Genomic DNA, 24630 nt, shown 5'->3' with positions numbered 1-24630 from the left:
GAACCCCGGGCCTGATCACATAGCCAGGTCTTGAGGGACTTGCGGAGTCTTAAAAGAGATAGAGCTAAATCTCACTTCTCGGGGGAGAAGATTCCACAAGGTGGGCGCCACAGCAGAGAAGGTCCACCTCCTGGGACCCGCCAAATGTAATTCTCAGACAGGATCCGCAGCATGTCTTCTCTGCCAGATCTGATGGGAGGAGCAGATGTAATCGGGGAGAGGCAGTCCCTCAGGTAACCTGGCCCCCTGACATGAAGGACTTTAAAGGTCAAAACCAGCACCTTGAATTGGACCTGGAAGCAAACTGGCAACCAGTGCAGCTTGCAGAGCAGAGGTGTAACATGTACTGCCCTAGGGGCACACATGACTGCCCATGCCACTGCATTTTGCACCAGCTGAAGCTTCCAGATACTGTTCAAGGGCAGCCCCATAGAGTGCATTACAGAAATCCAAACGGGAGCTGACCAGGGCTTGAGTGACAGTGATTAGGTCCCCTAATCTAATAATGGGGCCAACTGGCACACAACAGGAAGCTGTGCAAAGGCCCTCCTAGCCCTGACTGCCACCTGGTCTTCAAGCAGGAGTTGTGAGTCCAGGACAATGCCCAGATTGTGCACAGAGTCTGTCTGGGCCAGTGCAACCCCATTCAGTACCAAAGATGGCATACCTCTAACACCAGAGGACCTCAAACCCACAGCCACTCAGTCCTGCCAGGGTTTAGTTGAAGCCTGCTGTTCCCCATCCAGACCCCCGTAGTCTCCAGGCACCAGGATGACATTCACAGCATCATTTAATTCACCAGGGGCAGAGATGTATAATTGGGCATCATCAGCGTACTGATGATACCTCACCCCATGGTGACAGATGAGCTTACCCAGCACCCTCATGTAGATGTTAAAAGGAGGGGGGACAGCACTGAACCCTGCGGCACCCCACATAACAGGGGCCAAGGGTGGGATCTCTCCTCCCCAACCACCACCGACTGGAATCAGCCCCAGAATAAGGAGGTGAACCAGCACAACACAGTGCCACCCACCCCCAATCCTCTGAGAAGATCCAGAAGGATACCATGGTCAATGGTATCGAAAGCCACTGAGAGGTCAAGTAGGGCAAGGGTGGATGCACAACCCCCATCCTGCCCTTGCCAGAGATCATCCAAAAGCACAACCAATGCTGTTTCCATCCCATACCCAGGCCTGAATCCTGACTGAAAGAGATCCAGATAATCAGCTTCATCCAAGGTCCTCTGAAGCTGTTGTGCAACCACCTTCTCAATCACTTTCCCCAAAAAGGGGAGGTTAGATACTAGATGAAAATTGTCCAGTATAGTGGGGTCTAGCAATGGTCTCTTGAGGAGGGGATGAACCAAGACCTCCTTAAGAGGTGAGGGAACAACCCCCTCACTCAAAGATGCATTAACCATCGCTAGAACCCACCCACACAACACCCCCTGGGCTGCTTTCACAAGCCAGGAGGGGCATGGACCTAAAGAGCAGGTGGCTGAGCTCACAGCCCCAAGGACCCTCTCCACTTCCTCAGGCTCAACAGGTTCAAATCATTCCCAGATAACAGGGCAAGAGTCCTCCCTAGGCACCTCCACTGGACCTGCAGTAAAGCCAGCATCCAACTGAGAATGAATCTGAGTGATTTTATCTGATAGATGCTGAGAAAATTCTTCCGCACATCCCTGAAAAAGGTTCTCCAAGCCATTGTTACCCAGGAGGGCTTATGTCACCCAAATCAGGGCTGTGGGGTGGCTATCTGTGGACGCAATAAGGGTAGAGGAGTAATGATGCTTTGCCACCCTTATCGGCACTAAGTAAGCATGAATATCCACTCTAACCCATGTTCGGTTGAGTTCGTCCCTCATCAAGCACCAGCGACACTCTAGACATCTGTTCTCTCACTTCCTCTCCCTTAGCTCTTCCATAAACCACAGAGAATGCCAGGATCCCCGAGAGGAGACAGCTCGCATGGGCACAATCTGATCCAAGCAGCTGCCAAGGCTTCAGATGGGCCGTGCAGCAGACCAACAGGAACAACCCCCAGCTTCCTCTGGAACCCATCCAGGTCCATTAGTCACCGAGGGCAGACTAATCTAATAGGTCCAGCCTCCCTGCAGTGGATACTGGTGCTAGCGAATCCCATTATAATCAGGACATGATCTGACCATGACAAGGGGACACCAAAAGCTCCCCCAATTTCAGATCACATAGCCACTGCTCCGATAGGAACACCAGATCTGGTGTATGATCACTGTTCTGTGTTGGTCTCTGGATGATTTGGGATAGGCCTGTGCCATGATGGTGGCCATGAACTCCTGAGCCACCTCAGACCCCACCCTTAGGGAAGGCAAATTGAAGTCCCCCAAGACCATAAGCCTGGGGAACTCCATTGCCAACACAGAAATGGCATCAAGGAGCTCAGACAGGGAAGTTGCTGTGCAGCAGAGAGGCTGGTACAACAGCAGTAGTCCCAGCTGATCCCTAGAGCCCAACTTAATGAGCAGGATCTCACATCCAGTGACCTGTGGTGCAGCACCCCTGAACGCTGTAAGAGATTCCCGGCTGACAATTGCCATACCTCCATCCTTGTCCCGGACTCTCAGCTGATGCCACACTCAAAACCCAGCTGGGCATAACTCTGCGAGGGCTACTCCCCCTTCCGAATCCAGCCAGGTCTCAGTGATGTGTGCCAGGTCAGCCTTCTCATCTGTGATTAAATCACTGATGAGGGATGCCTTGTTACAGATGACCTGGTGTTTAGAAGCAGCAGCTGGAGACCAGAGTCTCTGAAGGTCTGCTGACAGGGTACTGGGGCTGAAACTGAGGAGCTGGAACATGAAACCGGCAACAAACAACGGTTTTGCAGTCCCTGGGAATGGCCTGCTCCCCGTCTCCCACCATATTTCCCCCTTGATTCATGTCCTGTCAGTTTCCCATAATGGCGAAGATCAATTTTTTCATATGTTTTTACCTTTTTTATTTTCTCTTTTGTTACTGTTTCTATTTTGCATATAGAGGGTTTAAGGAACAAAGATGAAGATGGTAACCTCTATGTTTAGAGGAGCTGAACAACCTTACTAGAAAATTTGTTTTTGCAAAGTGAAAATTATGCATTTTGATTAAATCTTTCAGGTAGTAGTGGGAACTTCTTGTTTTCTATTGAGGGGAATTTTACTTCAGGAGGATAGTCTATTTCTGAGCTATAATTACCAAAGAACAATAATTCTTGCCATATATAGACTTATGACTACAAAAAACCAATTTCTTCATGATTTTGCTAAGCTTATTTAGCTTTACTAAGCTAAGTCTATAATGGAGCAGCCTGCTCTTTATTGAATTTTAGAACCTTTAGAAAAACATGAAGCATCCCTCAAAAATCACTTTCAGAAATATAAAAATATTTCCTTCCTTGATCCCTCCCTCCCTCCCTCCCTCCCTCCCTCCCTCCCTTCCTTGTTTTATTTTTCTTTGCCCTAAGCAATTATTTCAAATGTTTCTGTGAAAAGAATAGAGCTTTACCTATTTTTCTCCCAATCATATTAAATGTAATAGTTATGGCACTGAAACAGGGTACAAAACTGGTGATTTCATAACACTGGTGTTTCTTTGAGGAACAGAACAATACAAACAGTACCATGGAGAGCAACAGAAATAGGGCTTTAACTGAAAGATACCCTTGAGGGATTCCAAAGAGTCTTGGGAAATTCTATATACTGAAACTTTAGAACACACTACTATAATAATGTCAAGGTAATTTTTTTAACACAACAGGCTGGTATTCAAAACATATCTCTGCAGAAGGAACTCTGCTATACTGAACCTTTCATTTACCACAGTGTTGAGCTCTTGAAAGAAGGTATGCATACCTTTGTCTTTTCAAATCACTTCATAGGTTCACTGTTTTTGGTAATTCAAATAAAGCAACACATAGTATCTACATTCAATTTATATTTCATCAACCACAATGTATTTTCCTTCCTTCTTTATGTAGTGAAGAGGAAAGACAGGCTTTTAAAAAATCCACTTCCAGAAACTCTCATTTTTACCTTATGAACAAAAATTGTCCTAGACTGCCATTTATCTTGATAAACTGAATGCATGAAAATTTCAGATATTCTTTGGGGAAAATAAGTGGTTCTATATAATTTATATTCCAGAAAGATTCAACAAAACACTCATTTTTTAAAATAGACTTTTGCCTGTTCTTCTATTTGCTGCTGGCCACAAATCAAAGCATTTTTCTTACACATAAATGCACACAAAGAATTTGAAAAAGAACTAAAAGAGACTGCTGTCAGAGTAGTACTTTCCGTGGATTTGTCTGAACAGTACTTTCAGATTGTTACTTTAAAGCACAGGCAGAAGGGTTACTAAGGAAACCAGGAACTATGGTTTCATTATTGGCCTAGAGAAAATGGGGGAAAACGTCCATTCATACAATATCCTTTTATGTCTGTGTTCAGCTGCAGGCAAGATCATCTTCCTTTCTTCAAAGGATGGGTGGATATATATAGATACACACACACACACACATACACACAAGCTCATACACAGACACACACACAGACTTTCTTGCTCTCAGAATCTATGTGAATGTATAGATACTTTAGAGCCTATAGGAAGTATATGAGACTTTTGGGGGGAGGGCAGGGTTCCTTTGAGTCAGTGTTGACTCACAGAGACTGCCTGGACAAGTCCCTGCAGTTTTCTTGGCAAGATTTTTGGAAGTGGTTTGCCCTTGCCTGCTTCCTAGGGCTGAGGGAAAGTGACTGGCCCAAAATCATCCAGCTGGCTTTGTGCCTAAGGCAGGAGTAGAATCCACAGTCTGAAAGTTTTTAGCCTGTTGTATTAACCACTTACACCAAACTGGCTCTCTATATGAGACATACTCCAATTAATTGATGAACCTGATAATTTACAAATGGTTGTACTACATCAATAAATTTTGGTATAGAAAGTAAATAATTATCAATAAAATGTAACATCAGCATATAAGAATTTGTATTCTGTCACTTTTATGTCCAGAATGTCTTTCAATTGCCTGATAAAAGAGTCCAAATTAAACAAAAGAGGAAATAAAAGACATCCTTAATGAGATCTATGAATTGTACTTAAAGATAATGAAATAAGTCCTGGCCAAATGATTAAAATAACAAATTTGAATCCGATTGATAAAAAAGGTAGGAAATCCACATTTGGTTAAAATTTGTCCAAAATTTGAACTGTGCTACCCCAAAGGTTTTTTTGTGTCCTATTAAACAACTATGGCCAAATACATTTTTCTGAGTGTGCATATAATAAATCAATTAATAATCTAATATTATATGATGAATGTTTCCTTTAATGAAACTAGACTGAATAGTATAGTTTCATTAAAAATAGTAGTAGTAGTAAAATTGAAGGGAGTATCAATGTTAATTTACATGCAATAGTTGCTGTCAAAATTTTAATAAGGAAATCAACGAATAGCTTGCACAATGAACAGACTCTTCAGCAGCCTTAAAAATCATAGTTGTATAAGCCTCATTAAATGAAGTTGTAAAAAAAATAAATAAAAGGTTCATTATAAACTTCCAACAGTATGGGAGCAAGAGAGATAGAGGTTTAAGACATCTATCTATCTATCTATCTATCTATCTATCTATCTATCTATCTATCTATCTATCTATCTATCTATCTGTCTGTCTGTCTGTCTGTCTGTCTGTCTGTCTGTCTGTCTGTCTGTCTGTCTGTCTGTCTGTCTGTCTGTCTGTCTGTCTGTCTGTCTGTCTGTCTGTCTGTCTGTCTGTCTATCTATCTATCTATCTTAAACTTCTCAATAGGATACTTATCAGGTATCAGGTTTGGGAGCATTTTCTGTTTTCTTAGCTTTAATAATGCCCTATTTCCTAAATAAATAAAGGTGTAGCTAAACAGTTTGCCTAAGTATATTTTAAATATTTTTAAATTTTAAAAAATTATTAATTTAGTTCTTAATAGCTTTTAACTCAGCATTATATAGTTGATTATAAAAATATAAAAATAACATTAGATGAGTATAAATAAAAATAACATTGCATAAGCATACTTGTGATACTCTATACATCCAACAGCAAAATGAGGGGTAAGGGGAATCAAAACCTGAAGGAGTAATAAGAAATAATATTACAGACATTTCACCAGGCCCAAGACACTTACTTCATCAATAATAACCAGCCACTTTTTGGTTAAGAATCCAAAAGTTTCAGATACCAAAAGCCCCTATTTATTTTCCTGATGGGTCTATATATATTTAAGTTATTATATGGATTGTGCATTGTTCAAAGTTTGCATTGTTTGGTAACCAGCTTGTCTGTATATAAACCTTAGTGCATTGCATGAATGGAATGTTCTACCTTTCAAGTTGTGCTGTGTTCTTAATAAAATCCAGAGAAATGTGTTCCTCTTTCATATACATACAGTACATACTCCACATAGACAAAAAGTAACAATAAATCTAATCATGAAAGAGAGATGGAAATATTAGTTCCACCTCAAAACTATATAATGATGGGAGGTCTTGTTGGTAGTCTAAGTGTTCTTTGTGTGCATGAGAGCATGCCAAAAAAATGGGAATTTGACCTGAGCAATAATTAATAAAACAGATTTTATAACTATAACATTAAACAGATGTATTTATAGGTAATACATTACAGGAATAGACAAAACTAGTACTTACCTAACTACATCTTGCCAGGATGAGTGTCCAAGAGTTCTGTGTGACTGCCTAGGAAAAAAGGCAGAAGGAAAGTGATTGTGGATTAGCAATAAACATAGAGGTAATATAGAATAAATTCTTAACTTTCTGTCCCTACCCTATTGCTTACTTGTGGAGAGGGCCAAAGAGTCTGTAGCCCCCCAGAATTATAAGAGACCCATTTAGTGAATGGAGGTCAGTCAAATAATGAAAAGCAGTGTAACTGTAACATTGCAGCCAGAATGCATCACAAGTAGAGCTGTTTATTTCTTTTGTACACACACTGTCTACTTATCTATGTGTACTTTAGCTGAAATAACACTTATGTGCTTGTAGTTACCACTTTTATAACTCAAACCAGTATTGTGTCTTATACACACACACACATACATCCATGTGCACACATACAGCTTTTTTTTTTTTAGATGACATGCACTGCTACCTCTCTGAATGACAACCTGAAAATGCAGGCACATGATCATGAATGAATTGTTTATAGTCTGTGATGAGCTGGATGTAAAATTCCCAGATAAATGGCAGTCTAGTGCAGCGGCTTGGAAATTTTAATGTAGTCTAATTTAAATTAAAAATGAAGGATCTTAATGAAATATGAAATTGAATAATAGAGTGTCTATAGTAGCCTTGTTGCTGCTTATTTTGATATTAAATTGATTTTATGCTATTTTATATCCCATTTTATCAAGTGTCCATTATTTTGGCATTGACAATTTGCTTTTGGAGCATGACACATGAAGTAGATAGGGCTCATCTTTAGAAAGGGCACTTTCTCTGAACATTCTGTAGATTATTATCCTGGAGAATTACTTTAATTTTAAATTGTAGTAGTATGTTATGCCAGCTTTTATTTTTACTTGTTAATACTACTGTTCTGTATTCTGTGACTGCACAGTAGACAGGTAAGGGGGAAGCACCACCCATTCATACTAGGAATAATGAAGTTCTCTTTTTTCTCACTGATGTCATTACATACTAAAACCCGTGTGGTTAAGTGATACTATGATGTCATCACACTCAGAACATTATCCCTGACTGGTCAGTACAAGACAATAAATCAGTTTTTATCTGTCTGTCTGTCTGTCGGTCCATCTATCTATTTCTTCTTATTATTTTGTTTTGTTTTTAAAGAAGGCATCAAAACACCAGCAGACCAGAGAAACAATAGGAATGAATAGATGAGAAGAAATACATGTACAAGTGGAAAGTAAAAGCTTTTTTCCACAATTCCTTCTATCCTTTTAGAAATGGCAATATTCACATTAAAAAAAAATGGAATGTCACAATAAATTCTGTGCACTAACAGTAACTTCTTATCAACACTCAGAGTGTCTCTCCTCTTATATCTTGAGTCTTCATTATTATTATTATGACATTTTTTTAGAAAATCAATGACACAATCAGAAAAATCAACAGATTAGGAGTTTGTTATTTAGAAAATTGCATGTGGCAATCTATCACACAGCTACTCTCTCAATGCTGTGAATCAGTCCTAATTCTGCAGGGATTTCATTTGCTCTTCTTCTCCTAGTCCTCTCAGTGAGAATGAAAAATATATAGGCACTTGAGTTGTGCCTACTGGCTCCACTCCCATATTTATCTTATTTATTCTGAAATAAAGCTTTCTCTTTGTAATTGAACATTCAAGTTAAAAGCTTTATTTGATTTCAGGTGATCACAAATTGGGTTTCCCTTTAAGATTCTTAGTCAGAGATTGAAAAGGAGGGACAAGTACTGAGGTGTATATAAAAGGCAGGTTCAGTATCTACAGCCCCAGCCTCCTACACATGTTACTGTAATCACATTCAACATTTTTTCAGAAATGCATTTTTTCTATCAGTTCTCATTCAGTAGGGTTAAAGAGATTTTGCTCTAGAAATTGTTTCCAAGGGTGAGGGACTCCTAGAGAAAGTTTGAATTTGTATACCTTGGTAGAATATTTACTAAAGATGGGGAAATGAATGGAGATACTTTAAGATGTGCAAATGCTGACAGAAAGTTAATGGGTAGTCTGTGGTTTAGTGTTGAGGAATAAATGATAAAAGAAGCAAAAATTGTTGTGTATAAGAACACGCTTCTTTTTACATGACAGTGAAAATTGGGTATGTCAGGAGAATCATACAAATCAATTGAATGAAATGGGAATGAGGTACTTAAGAAGTGTGTGTGTGTGTATTTTTTTTTTAAAAAAGGAAATATATTGGTTAAGAATAAATAGGCAAATAGAAAAGTGAATGACCAATATGGGGAAAAAATATGTTGGTTTGGTTCAGAGGTGTCTAGGGAAGGGAAGGGAAGGGAAGGGAAGGGAAGGGAAGGGAAGGGAAGGGAAGGGAAGGGAAGGGAAGGGAAGGGAAGGGAAGGGAAGGGAAGGGAAGGAGCACTGCACTATCATGATACAAACTCCACCCCTTTTGTATGTGCAATGTGATGTGATAAAGGGATTGGAGCTCACATTGCACCATTGTGACGCTAGTTTTGTCAGTTGGTGAAATCATCAGATATTGTGGCTGCCTGCGGTATGATCATACAGAGAGAACGAATCTCTGTACGAGATTGTAATCAATCTTCATTCTAGATGGACCCCCTCAGTAAAAGAACTCCATCTAGCGGGGTCCAGAAGGCGGGCCTTCTCTGTGGTAGCCCCCGCTCTTTGGAACATTCTGCCCCCGGAGGTGCGATTAGCCTCCTCACTCCTGGCCTTCCAAAGGATCTTGAAGACCTGGTTCTGCCATTTGGCCTGTGGTGGGGAGGGAACAGCTCAAGCAGGGAGATGGCTAGCCCCATAGTGGCCGGCTGTCCCCACCCTGATTTTCCATCTTCTTGGATTTTTTGTTTTTAGTATTGTTTTAATTATATACTGTATATGGGGTGTATTTTATGTATATTTATAGTTTTATTCTCTCTGTAACCCACCCAGAGTCCCCTATTGTAGGGGAGATGGCTGGGAGAGAAATCTAATAAATAAAAAATAAAATAAGATAAAAATTTGGTGGGAGACAGGGGTGTCACTGTTAGGGAATGCAGCCCTGGTGTCTTATTCTGATGTTGTGTTCCAGCCCTCTGGGCTCAACTCTTATTTCCCAGTCTGCATAGTCTCAGAGACCTGGGCTTTTGGCTGCTGCTGCTAAATGTCAGATCAGTCTATAATAAGGCTGCCCTCATCTGTGATTTAATCACAGATGAGAGCATGTATTACCAAAACCTGGCTGCACTCAGAGGAGGTGTTCCTGTTTCCGAGTTGTGCCCAGATGGGTTCTGGGTGTGGCATCAGCTGAGATCCCAGGGCAGGGGTAGGCAACTGGCAAGTGTCATCCAAGACCCTTTGGTGGTATTCAGAAGTGCTCCTCCAGAGACGCAAGGTACTGTTTCTTGTGTTGGGCTCTAAGGATCAGTTGGGACTTTTGGTACTGTATCAGCCTCCCTGCTGCATAGCAGCCTCCCTGCCTGAGCTCCTTAACCCCATAAGCAGGTTGGTAGTGGAGTTCTCCAGGCTTATTGTCCTGAGGGACTTCAGCCTGCCTTCTCTGGAGTGGGGTCAGAAGTAGCTTGGGAGCTCATGGCCACCATGACAGCCATGGGACTGTCCCAGGTCATTCAGGGCTTGATGTGTGACTGTAGTTATACACTTCATCTGATCTTTTTGGAACAATAGCAACATGATTTGGAATTGGTTGGAGCAGTGGCAACATGATCTGGAATGGTCATTCAGGACCTGATCTGTGACAGTGGTCATGCACCTAATCTGGTCTTTCTGTCAGAGTAGTGACAACATGATCTGGAATTGGGTGAGTTTTCTGTTGTTCCCCTGTCATTGTCAGATCACTTTCTGGGAGCCATGGAGATCTATGCTGCAGGGAGTCTGGACCAATTCACTTGGTCCACCCCAGGTAAGTAATGGACCCAGAGGGAACTTGGAGTTGTTCCTGATGGCCTGCTGCACAATCTGACTTGTTGCCACTAGCAATGTGAGGGTGGCTGAGGCTCTGGATCAGATCATGTCCATATGGTGTCTCTTCTCCCATGGATCCTGTAACTCCCCATGGTTTACAGAGTTGAAAGAGATGAAATGGGCAAAGAGATGCCCAGAGTACCACTGGAGGGCAACAAGTTGTGAACCCCACCAAGCATAAATTAGAATCACTATTAAGACCTACTTTGTGATGGTAAGGACAGTGAAATGTCAGTATTATCTGCCCTTATTACATCTATGGATAGCTGTCCAATGGCCTGGTTTAAGGTGATCAGACCGTCTTGGGTACAGGAGACTCAGAGGTCTATGTACAAGCCCACTGGGCATCTGTCAGACAAAGTCATTTGGATTCACTCCAACTTGGACTCCAGCCTTTGAGCAGATCCTATAGAGGTGACTGGGGGTCAATCTTGCTCTGTTATCTGGGAGTTTGATCTTATCAGCCCTGATGTAGTGGACAGGGTTCTCACAACTATGAGCTTGACCACCTGTGTATTAGATCCATGTCCATCCTGGATGTCTAAAGCCTCCTGAAAGGTGATGTGTAGTTGGGTTCTGGAGCTGGTGATTTCTTCCTTGAGAGAGGGGGTTGTCCTACTGTATCTTAAAGACATAATGGTTCATCCCCTCATGCTGTTGGTGGCTTTTGTATTTCAGCTGCTGACTGTATTTGAATGGTTTTTATATTGTTTTAATATAATTTTTAATTGTTAGCTGCCCAGAGTCATGAATTTGAGATGGACAGCTACATAAATTGAAATAATTTTTTGATAACTTGAAGAGATCTTCATAAAGATAGTTGTTAAAAAAATTAAAGAACAAAATACAAGATAAGATGCAGTGAAAGATTTGATGGAAACAAGGATCATAATTTTTGTAGTATGTGGAATTTGTTTTGTCCAGACATACACAGTTTCTTCTGTTTATTATTGTTTTTTCTCTTTTAAAATGTAAGCCCTCCAGAGTCATTTTGGAGCCAGGTGGCCTTGAAATCTACTATATAAATAAATAAGCAAGGTAGCAAATAAATAAGATTGGTTTGCATGCAAGGATAAAAAATCTATAATGCCTGTAGGAATAGGAAGGGTGTTTTTTGTTTTGGTTAGGAAGGTTTTGAGAGAAATGATGTGGAGTGAATGATGTGGTTTAAACTAGTTTTAGCTATGTTTCCTTTTCTTTTTCCAATACCCTTCATTACTTTGCCTTAGCATGTCTTACTCCTTTTCTGTACTCTGCATGAGACTGCTTACTCTGGAAGGGAATAGCATGATGGGTATGTTTGTTCTGGCAAGTGTCCAAGAGGTATGTGAATGTTTGCTCTAGTCTGCTGGCTCCCTGGCTTTGCATGTCTGAATTAAATAGCAGAGGAAGCCATCATCAGAATATATTCCTCCCTGTATTCCCCTATGGATCTCTTTTTTAAAAAAAGTAGTGGTGGTGCTAAAAATGGTGGGAGAAGTTTTGCTTTCTCCTGGAGATATTTTTTTAATAGTAAGCCACTTAATTTCAAAAAAAAAGTTTTTTTGTGTGTGTTCAGATCTAAGTTTCACGTAAAAAGACTAATAAGTCTATTGATGGAGAAAGCAACAGCAATGCATGTCACAAAACTATAGAAATTTATCAGTATTCTTTCATTAATGAAAGTTTAGATTATAAAGCAAAATGGTAATTCCACATGCATCTTGAGGTAAGATCTTGTAGTGCTTCATGGTTTTTTTTTTTTAAGTATTCATCCAACAGACAAACGAGGAATATAAAACTTAATATCTGATAACTACACCTATTATTCAGCAGAACAGTATGTTAAACAAGCTTATTGCAGAAGATCAGTAAAGTAATAGTAATATACCTGTAAGTCACTTATCCATGAAAATCTCTCTGAACCTGAAGATAACCTAGAAACAATAACATGGAATTAATACATTAAGTAGTAGGCAGTGAAGCATTTAAGATATTCACTTGAACTAAAAATTGAAAGTTACATTCCACATAATTTGATGTTGATTTAACTTCAAGCTCAATTTCTAAAATACTAAACACCTCATGAAATATAGAAATTGCTCTCAGGTTCATTTATTTCAGTGGGAATAGAAAACATTATTCAGTGCAGTAGACACTTATGATGGGACTCACTTAGTAGAACCACCAGCTTCCAGCACTGACTGTCATGCTAGATAGGATGGTACAGTGGCCTTAATGGAAGGCAATATGTGCTTGACACATGAAACTTGCTGCATCACTTAGAGAAGTAAAAGGAACTTTTTTATGGTAGTGAATTAACAGTGAATATTATTTTACATTTAAGCCTATAGATGCGCGCATTTGCATTGCGGAGAGGATATGCTTGAAGAATCTGTTCCAAAACACAGATTAAAGAACATTTCCAATATCATGTGGATTTTATTTTTCCTGGTTTGCTTTTTTTTTCATGTTGCAGTTTTGTTCTTGTTTGAATTACCCAATTAGTAAGACCATTATTATGAATTCAGAAGTAGCATGAATGACTGAAATACACTAATATCTATTTTCTAGACAAAATTCCACATACAAACAACTTACTTGTGAAAAAAAAAAAATATTTCCCTCTTTCCCAGAAAAGGTTGAGTGTTTTCAGTAACTAGTTGTTACTTTAAAAAATTAAACAAAAACTTGTAGACGACAAATGTAGATGAGTAACATCAAAGAAGCTTCCATTAAAATTATATATAACAGTACAAGTTGCATACAATATCTTCAGATGATAGGGAAAGCTATGCATAAAAATGAATAGAAATATCTTTTTTATTATTAGTTTTTATTGAGTTTCAGAAAAAAGTAAAATACAGGAAAAATCGAAAAGAAAAGAAATAACGAGAGAGGAAAGGGCATAAAAAGAAAAGTAATTTCTGACTTTATTTGGTATAGGCATAGGTATAAAATATGTTCACCTCTTACTGCAATATCTTAAAATTTACATAATAAAAATTATCCTTTGCTCTAACATTTAAAAATAAGGTTACAAAATAAGTCTATATCAACAAGAAATAAATAAAGAATAATACAAGATATTTCTGTAGTTATAAAATAAATCAGTCATCAAGTCCCAAAATCAAAATTTCATTTTTTTGAGTGTTGAGTAAAAAGTCCAAGAGTGGTTTTAAAATAGAAACAAAACTGGACAAGTCCTTTCTTTGATCAAAGTAGTCAGTTTTGCTATCTTTGCCAATTCCATTAATTTCAATATCCATTCTTCAGCTGTAGGTATTTGTAGGTCCTTCCATTTTTCCGCTATTAAAAGTCTCACTGCTATTATCGTATAAAGAAACAAATTTCCATATTTTTTTTCTATCCGTTTATTTATCATACCTAGAAGAAAGGTCTCTGCTTTCAATTGTATATCCATTTTAAAATGTTTTTGGATCAAAATACATATCATGTCCTAGCATTTCTTAGCTTTTTCACGAGTCCACCATAAGTAATAAAAGGTGCCTTCACACTGATTACATTTCCAGTATACATCTGAGATTCCTTTATGCATCTTAGACAATTTATCCAGTGTCAAATACCAACAGTACATCATTTTATAGAAATTTATTTCAAGTTATAATTAAGAGTAAACTTCAAACCTTTATTCCACATATTTTCCCATTGGTCCAGCATTATGTTATATCTGAAGTTATTTCCCCATTTAAAAATACAAACTTTAACATATTCATCTTCCAAATTAATCTTTAACAAAAATGTATACATTTTAGCAGTAAGATGTTCATCATTAATACATAAAGCATATTCAATTTCCATTTTCTCCGAGGTAAATTTATAACTTTTCTTATCCAATTTAAATCTTTCCAACAACAGTACATAGGTAAACCATTGGCAAATATAATCTTCCAATTCTAATTCTTCTCTCTTCTTCAGGTTAAGGTCTCCTTCAGAAAATTATAACAAATTTGCATATGTCGACCGTGGTTGTTTAAGTGCCATTTCTCTTCTACAGAAAATTTCTTGAGATGACAATCAGAAAGGGATTTTTGGAGACAATCTTGCCTTGTATCTATTCCAGACACTCAATATGGTACATCTAATAAAATGATTCTTAAAATTAATATTAATTTTCACTTTGTCATACCATAAATATCCATGTTGTCAGATTCAGCCTAGGAAGCACACACTGCAGCGCAGGGCCGTTAGTCAGTTTCACCGCCTCAGGCAATAGGGCAAGAAAACAATGTAACCGCAAGTTAACTACTGACAGGGGGTGGGCAGTTAACTAGCAGCAGGGAGTTAATTAGAAGCGGCAACCCTGTAGTCCAGCCCACTCCCCAGGCACCCCGGGCAACTCCGGCTTACAATACACCGAGAGCATAGTAATCCAGAGGCCATCGGCAGGTAATTCAAAACCAAATTAAAACAGCCACTCCAACTCAACATGAGAAAAGCTCAAGGAATGCAAGAGCAAGACAGACAAAGGAAGAAGATCATAACACAATCGAAACCAGCTGAATCTGCCATCCAGGCGAGAGGAAGGAAGATCGCAATGGACAGATGGGTAGCCCAGGGCAAGGGCCAGAGCCGAGGGGTAACTACGGGTCAAGGGGGGAACCCTATAAAATTGCTGTAAGAAACTGTGCCAAGCCAATCCTGGCTTTGTCTGTAACCACTATGCTTATGCCTGAATAAACTAGCTTTCATCCAAGCCTGTGCCTCACAAGGTTTCTGTTCAGCACCGAATGCAGTGAACCTTACACATGCCATCCAAATCTTAAATCATGTCCTTCTAGCTCCAATAACCTATTGTTTTTAAAGTCACCCACTCTTTCATCCATACCAGACAACAAGCATCAAAATATAACTTTAAATCCGGAAGGCCTAACCCATCTCTTTCTTTAGCATCTTGTAAAAGTTTATATTTTATTCTTGTTTTTTTTACCTTGCCATACAAATTCAGAAATATCTTTTTGCCATTGTTTAAATAGTATATCCTTTGTCAATATTGGTATTGTCTGAAAAAGAAAAAGCATTCTAGGTAAAACATTTATCTTAATTACTGAAATTCTACCTAACAATGTCAATTGTAATTTGTCCCATTTCAATAGGTCTTTTTTAATGTCATTCCAAACTTTGACATAATTATTCTGATATACAATTCATATTAGTCAATGTAATTCCTAGATATTTAACCTGCTTCTCAATTTAAAACTGACTTCTTCATCAACATTTCTTGATCATGTATAGTCATATTCTTAACCAATAACTTTGTTTTTTGTTTATTTACCTTAATTCAGCAAATTAAATTCAGCAAATGCACCAACATCTTTCAATTTCTTATTAAACATACAATTACATTTTGAGGTTCCTGTAAAATCAAACCTAAATCATCCACAAAAACTCTTAATTTATAAACCTCTGTTTTTATTTGCAAGCCCTTTATATTCACATCTTGTCTAATATCTCTATTTAACACTTCCAAAACTAAAATGAAAAGTAAAGGGGACAAAGAACAACCTTGTCTTGTCCCCATCTGTATCTCACAAGGTTTTGTTAACTCATCATTAACAATAATACTTGCCTTTTGAGAATAGTTTATCAATTTAATCCCTTGAAGAAAATTCTCACCAAAGTCCATATCTTCCAAGACTTTAAACATAAATATTCAATTTAACCTGTCAAAGGCTTTCTCCACATACAAAAAGATCAATGCTACTTGCTTCTTATTGTGTTGTTGTAAATGTTCTACTATATCTAATACAATTCTTACATTGTCTTTCAGTTGCCTTTTAGGTAAGAAAGCACACTGATCTTCATGTATAAAGTCCAATAAAATCTTCTTCAGTCTTTCTGCTAATATTAATGTAAAGAGTTTATAGTTATTATTTAACAAAGAAATTGGTCTGTAATTCTGCTATGATTGAGTCTTGACCTTTTGGTAATAATGCAAAAATGAATAGAAATATCTATGGTCATTTTTAATCATTATTTCAGTTCTTTCCCATACTGGGAAGGCAAGTAGACCTGATTTGTATTGATTTTACATCTAGAATATAAGTACAATTTCTGAGTAGGTGGCATATGAAACAGAAACAAACATTTCATTACCCAGCTAGGTAACAACTTCAGTGTTCAACTGTTACCTAGCTGGGTAATGAAACATTTGCAAGAAAACAACCAAGCTCAGAGAACCCCAAGGACTCCACAATTCAACCCTACCCTACATATATTCTCTTCTATTGGAAACAGAAACAGATTGAACCAGCCACCATATATCTTGGTTGCCCTTTCAGTATGCCTTATGGCAACCTAATAACCTTCAGATTTTATGGACTACATTTCCTATCTTCCCTGACAGGAACCACAAACATTTAGAACAAACCAAGTTAACAAAGTTCTGCTGGATAAGAAAAATGCTAGATTTTCTTTCATAAGCAACCCCACTGGCAAAACAATGAATGAGTTCCTGCTGCTCAATACTTATACAGAAACTGTGAGAAATTACACAGGGAAAAAACAAAAACAAAACAAAACCAGACACTGACTTATATATTCACAGGATGAAGGCTGGCTATTAGTTTTCAGAGAGAAAACTAAAATGGAGGTATTTTAAAGATTACACTAACTTTATTCTTTCTGCCAAATACATGTTTCTGTCAAATACATATCCCAAATGCCTTAAGAATTCAGGGTCAAAAAGCTAAGAGTAGATATTTAGAAAGAAACAATATCAGTGTCCAGCTGTGCCATTTGAAGAAATGGAATAAATGACAATGAAAAGTGCAGGTATCTATTATCCTATATACCGGTGATTATGTATCATATAGACCTCTTCGATATACCAATTTTATTTCCTTGGGGTTATATTTCTGAACTGTGTGTCAGGCAGTAAGAACTGTGGGGAAATTTACTGAAAAATAGATGACTGTGTTGAAACTAGTGAGAGCTTAGTTCCCAGAGGCTTGTTTGAAATAAGCTTACTTCAAATGAGTTAACTTGAACAAGATTCAATTTAAACTTGATTCAGTTCAGGCACTGATTAATTGTATTCTGATCTAAAGTTCCATCATGTTCTCACCCCTGTTATTGAGAATGTAGTGGGGCCTAGGGACTGTTACCTACCTATCCAGGGCTGTTATTATCGTTCTTTCTCTCACCACAAAATGTATCCAGTGGTGCCAATAGGTGGATTTACTGAATTGAGAAAATAAGACTGGGTTATGACCCAGAGGAACAACCAGATAAACAGCCTTCATGGACCAACATTCTTTTCAGAACAGCCACCCAGAATTCTGTGGGAAATCTTCATATAGGACTGGAGCCCAGTAAATAACTCATACTTTTGTTCTGCAGTGAGTAGTACTGAGCTCAGTTCTCTTTGCCTCTCTGCTCAACTTATCTTCATTCATGCCACTTTCTCCCTACTCAGTTTTCTTCCCTAGCCAACTCCTTTTAATTATAGCATACTGGTGTCATAGACTAGAGGTCATTGTTGGATGGATAAACTGAGAATGAAGGATTGACCTCTGCACAGAAACCTCTTATCCTTGTCTAGGAACAAAGTAAGAACCCAGAGCTGCCTTTTCTCATATTAACTGTTATATTGACTGTTCCTGAAGCTTCTACTATCAATTGTCCAGAAGGCTCCATTTGATATTTGACACTATGGTATTATGGCAAACAGTGTATTATGAAAATTAGCAGCATTTCTCATATGTCCATCAGGGTTCATGAGATCTACATCTCTCATAAATCATGTACTACAGTGCCACAATGTAATGCAAATCACACTGAAGCACCTTCCTTCTGCAGTTACAGATGTTTAATGACCTTGAAGGAAAAAAGGATGGCTAAATTGCAAATAACAAACTATCAGAGAACACCATGAAAGTTAGCTTCAAACCTCTGGTAGAGTTTGGCTTATAACAGCCTGAAAGATTGGTTTCTTAAACTTGCCTCCTAGTTCCAGGTTTGGTACCATCACTACCTAAAAAAAAGGAAAGCATTTGTATTTAATAGAAGTAAAAAAAGAAAAAAGAGGAGTATTAATGCAGCTGTTCAACTGTTATGCACCCCCACCTCTGAAACTGATGCAGAAAGAAATGCATTGGATGTAATTAGTTTTTTGCAGTGGAAAGCAAAACAATTACAAATGGAAGTCCAATGAAATAATAAAACATATAAAATTGATTTGGTGTTCAAGGTTAACTGTTTGTGCCAGGTGCTTGTTATATCTAAAAGGTAGGACCTGCAAGTGAATTTATAGTCTTTAAACTGCATCCACATATGGCCATTTTAAAACAGCAGGGGTTAGCCATGTCCCTTTGATATATCAACTCCCATTCTGCAGCACTTTTGATTATGGATGGATAACTGTCTAATTATTTAGGAAAAAAATGTATATAAAATTACTGGAGGTTATTGTTATACAAGGAAGATCTTAAGGGTATCCTTAAGATTTAATAATTTAATTTTGGAATGTAATAATGACATGAGATTAAATTATTTCATTTCAGTCATCAGTTTTGAGTAACATGAAATAACATAGAAATAATATAGAATATATATACACATATTCACACATATACACATACACGTGTATACACACACACACACACAAGTTTTAAAAACTGAAACATATCTACCATATTTGAAGCTATGATATTAGTCAAGAAAATTGACATTATGGACTGATATATAATGTAACTAATGCTGAGCAAATGCCTTTCTGAGATATTTTAATTGAATTTTGTCCACACTTGCTTAACTATCTTATTGTTCATTTATGAACCCTATACACCACTCACTATTTTTAAAAAAAGAAGTACTATTCTTTACATTTTGTTGTAAAACATATGAATATTGTTTAAATGTTGGGGTTTTTTCCCCTCCTGTCTTCCATTCTGGACCTACAGAAACTGATATATTTATCAAATGACTGAATAGTACCAAGAATAATGAATAAAACTCCCTTTCAAACTCCTGCTTTCATTGTTTCCTATTTATTCAACATTATAAATTATTACATAAATCATTCATAACTGTGGCTAACTGCATGTTAGACAATGTCAAGCGTGGTTCACATATGAATATAGAATACCTGAAGAGCTCTAGCTGACATGATCACTGAAGTATGTATATAGACTCATGTATATTGGAAACTGCCTTAAACTGAGTATTGTCAGCTCTAGGCAAAGGCAGTTTGACTTACAACGTAGTTATAGTGATCTCTTCAAATCAATGTGAACAAGTCAAATGTTTTCAGGGAAAAACTTCTTTTCCTCACTTAATACCATTACAGAAAAACAGTGTATAGGGAGCATCCTATGGTTTCATTTTAGATCCAGCCTGCCTAAAAAGAAATTCAGGTTAAAGGCTACCTATATGAACAAAAACAAAGTTAGATATAGAGGGTTTTATCTGTTCCAAATGTAAAAAAGAATTGCTATTTAGATTCTTATTATCTTCCTCCCACAACTGATTCTCATAAACATGCTTAATTTAGTCAGCCACATTCTATTCTTTCTACAGAATTTCACTTGGAACATCTGTTGGTAATTTTTCATTCTTATTGCAAAAACATTTTTTTCTGGTGCTACACTTCAGAGTTTCTTAAAATCACCAGGATTTTAATTTTCCCTCATTTTGAATCTAAAGGGACCACAAACTGCTGAACAGTAACCACTAAGAAGTTGTTAAAACTTTTGGAGCACCTTCCTAAAATGGTGGTTTATTACATATATATGTATGTATGTATGTATGTATGTATGTATGTATATATATTCAAAATGTGCAATGTAAGATGTGAAAAAAAAATCGGTGGAGTGGTTTAAAATGCTTATAATCTCACAGTTTAGGGACAGAGCATGACAAAATTCTTAGCAATAGAATTTTGGGAAATGTCCATTCAATATCAGATAAGATAAACATGGTTTGTGAATAAGGAATACATCTTTGTACTGAATTATGATGCTTCTTCCCAAGTTTGGTGGACCTGAGTCTTAGAACTGATGCTGAATTATAAGCTGAATTTATCTTCTTCCAAAAAAGAAATAAAAATAAATAAATCTTTAGACAGGTTACCTAGTCAAATCACCTACAAAACACTATAATACAACTGCTCAGGATAAGAGACTGGGCAACTGACACTGAGTGACCATTAAAATTAAGAATTTCTGTAAACAATCCAAGATATCTCTATCCCTTCAAGATTCAGACAGTCAATGATAATGTCTTCATAATAGTTGTTCTTAATTAAGGGCAGTCTTGCCTGTCACTGAATCCATTATTACATATCTCTCACTGTCCTCCTTTTTCTGGTATTTTACATGACCTCCATAAAAGTTTTCCCACTTTTCCTCTTGGCTTAGCTGCTGCAGTGTTATTCTTTGCCACATGAAAAACCTCTGGAGAACCAGATAAGCCTGGAGTGTAGAAGATTGCCACAATGGGAAATGCTTCTTTTCTGTTATGTCCATTTTAGCACATAAAACACTGTTCTCTAAAAATAGATGAAAATATTTGTGCATATTCTTATAGTCACAGAATGGAAATTTAACAAAATCCACAAACATGACTAAGTACATGAAAAATTAAAATGAATCAGATTTATAATGATCCATACATGACATCAGGTTGATGTCATTTACTGACAAATGAAATGCTACAGTGGTTTAATCTTTGTGTTTGGTATATCTAATCTCTTGCAAGTAAATTGTTAGCTAAGGTGATTTAAAGTGATTTGCATTCCTATATTTAAAACAGTCAGCCATCATTATGCATTGTGTATACAACTAGCTGATTAAAGGTCATAAATCCTGAGTCTTGATGGATAGGTGGTGGGCTAGAATAGCATAGTGATGTTTTTATCCAACTCAAGAGGACTGGACATGGATAGAGAGGAGCAGAGACAGAGAGGACCACAACTTTTAGTCTATGTAATTAATATTTTTCATTCTTCTATAGAAGATTGCCATCTATACCACTTTCTCACTGTAAAACAATCCATCCTCTTGCTTTCAGTGAAGAAGGAAGAACTTCAAGGATGTATTAGGTTAGAATGCCTACTGAAACAAGCCCTCCACATTTACACTAATGTCTGTGAGTTAGCCCAACACTTCTCTCTGAGCGCACATCAGGAGATGTTTGTATGGAAATATTTGAAAGTAAATGGATGTCAAATAAAAATATTTTCCTAGGGAAGAATATTTTTGGCACAAAGGTTACTTACAATAGTAATTCTCTATGCTCTTTTGGAGATTGTATTATCCTTGATCATATTTTTTGAATATATGTGATCAAATATTTGGAGCATGGCTTGGAATGCATATAGATAGGCATGTGTATGCCTATCTATATCTATATATTCACAATATTTGTACACTGTCCTAATAAGAGTAATTCTGGTCAGTTCACCATAATCAAAATATAAGTCATAAAAGCATAGAATCATAGAATCATACATTTCTGATATAAAATAGTAGTGTAAAAGCAACTTATCAATTAAATAACAAACCAAAATTCCAAGAATGCATAAACAAAGAACAATTATGAGCTCAATAAGCCATTCAGTTGTGATGAGAAACCTTCCAGAATAATGCCAGCGTACTCTCTCATAAGCACAACAGACCTTTATCAAACAGTAGTGTTCCAAGCTGATCTGAGGGGGCTGATGATTGTGATTTACATCTTGCTTAATTGTGTTGAAAGGTTAACTCCAGAAAGTGCATAACAATGAGCTAAAAAAAAAAAACAGTAAATGCAAATGAAACAGGAGTGGTTTGCAAGAGAAAAACAACTTCAAGCTGCATTCCCTTTCTGCAGTTCACCAGCTGTAATACTTGAGTTTAGCAAGTATTCTGAACTGTAACAAATGAAAACATGATTGCATGAAGAACAAACAGTTCTTCTTTTTTGAGAAGACTCTAACATAATAACAGCATACTGTTGTGGATTCAGGATAACCTGCACATACTAAAGGACTGCCAGGTCTGAGCTTTAAAAAAACCATATAAACTTTAGGTGGTAACTAGGAGAGAGTTTTAAATATCACTTTGCTATTTAGTAGCCCTCCAGGTTTTTGCAGTACAGATCTGGTAGCCCTACCTATTACGACCATTTGCACTATGACACCATCTATTTTAGTATGGTGCATTTTAGGGGTGAATGTAAGTTAAATTAAAAGTTTAAAGTATGCTTAAAGTAGGCCAGAGTTAGGCTGGAAAAAGACTCAAAGCACACAGACACAAGGATGTGAACTTTGAAATTAGATGAAAAAGTAATGGCCTAGAATGACAGATGAAAGAATAATGATCTGGAGTATCTACAATAATATGGCACCTACTGAGACAAAGACCAGTTTCCTAAATACACTTGTCTGAGATAGTTATGATGGCAAGAGCCAATTTGGTGTAGTGGTTAAGGCATTCTGCTACAAACTGGGAGACTGTGAGTTGCAGTCCTGCCTTAGGTTCAGAGCCAGCTGGATGACCCTTGGCCAGTCACTCTCATATGTCAAAGTATGGTCACTTGAAGAGATACTGTTCCGTGCAACATTAGAAACTTCTAGACCTAGAGCATACTTCAACTTTAAGGAAAACTCTATCAATAAAGCTAAAAATAATACATAAAAAAGAAGATATACCTTAGCATTGGACACCACCAACAGCTTCTTAATAACCAACCAACCAACCACTCTATATATTTATATCCTAGCTTTATAGACTTATTGATCTGTTACTAAATTTGAAAGAGTTTTAATAAAACCATTAAAAATTAACCATTTTGTTACACTGGTTTATTTAAAAACACAAGAATGCGTTCATTTTTTTCATTCGTTTATGGCCTAGGAGCTTTGATGAAGCATTTAAATGCTTAATACAACTTCCTATACAATAGGAAGGTAGGAAGGTAGGAAGGTAGGAAGGTAGGAAGGTAGGAAGGAAGGAAGGAAGGAAGGAAGGAAGGAAGGAAGGAAGGAAGGAAGGAAGGAAGGAAGGAAGGAAGGAAGGAAGGAAGGAAGATCACAGTCCTATTCGTGTTTTAGAAGAAAGACCGCACAACATAAGCTGAAGGAATCTCTGTGTAGTCAGAGTCCATATATGTTCTGCCCCCTACACATACACACAGAGCTGATGTTTGCTCTCCAGATGTCTGCTAGAATAACAATGGGCTCTATGTATACCAACTGCAATCCTCATGTACATCTTCATATGAAGGGTGGCCTGACCCAATCAGAATTTCTCATCATGTGAAAAAGTTCTACTCATTTATATCAAAATTGATTTAGCATGTTGGCTAAATACATATACATGGCAATAAAGTGTTTCCATTTCAGATCTCAAAAAGAGGGAGATTGATGATGATTAATGGAAGCTTCAGGGCAAGGTAGAGTCATATAAATCTACCTGTGATTCTCTCCTTTGGGAAAAATACATTTTCCACTAGGAAAGAACTATTCAGACAGGCATTTTGAAGTATATATATATTTCCATCAAGAGAAATGGAAAGCAAAAATACCTGCATTTCTATTAGGCCCAGTCCAAGGACAACAGGGAAATAATCCACCCAAGTTCAGCTCTTCATTACTTACACCATATAGACAGAATCTTGCCAGACTAAATCTGTACTATGCTAACCTAATAGATATATTCTGGAGAACCTAGGGAGTGGCTATCTTAAATCTCTTCTTCTTTCCACCATCCTGCTCTGAACTATGTTGCCCTTTGTCTCCTTACTTTCCCTCCTGGAATGCGCTCCCTCCTTCTTGAGAACCTGGATCTTTACCACATTCCATCAAACCATCTCCCCCTTCATATATACATTCCAATTTCTAACTAAAATTGTTTTCTATATAATTGGGGATTAACAATATGTTAAATTTAGTAAATTAAGCTTTGGGAATATATTATTTTTTTTTATGTTTTAAAATTTGAATCAAAGAGCATCAAAGCAAA

At 37.4% G+C, this 24630-nt stretch overlaps 1 long non-coding RNA gene across 1 annotated transcript in view; it reads right to left on the bottom strand.

The window, feature by feature from the left end:
* LOC112542376 (uncharacterized) overlaps positions 1–24630 on the bottom strand; it is a 110880-nt gene that overhangs the window by 67700 nt on the left and 18550 nt on the right. Inside the window, exons 2-3 of the long non-coding RNA XR_015796142.1 lie at positions 12558–12603; positions 6703–6750 (exon numbers count right to left, since the gene is read on the bottom strand). This is a non-coding gene — a long non-coding RNA (uncharacterized LOC112542376). The remainder of the gene's footprint in view (positions 1–6702; positions 6751–12557; positions 12604–24630) is intronic.

This window comes from Python bivittatus, unplaced genomic scaffold (genome assembly GCF_059951505.1).
Source record: "Python bivittatus isolate LINGU-HERP-01145 unplaced genomic scaffold, Pbiv_v1 ctg000340_np1212, whole genome shotgun sequence".
NCBI lineage: Eukaryota > Metazoa > Chordata > Lepidosauria > Squamata > Pythonidae > Python > Python bivittatus.
The sequence above is the reverse complement of the archived record's forward strand: the minus strand, read 5'-3'. Positions and strand labels throughout refer to the sequence as shown.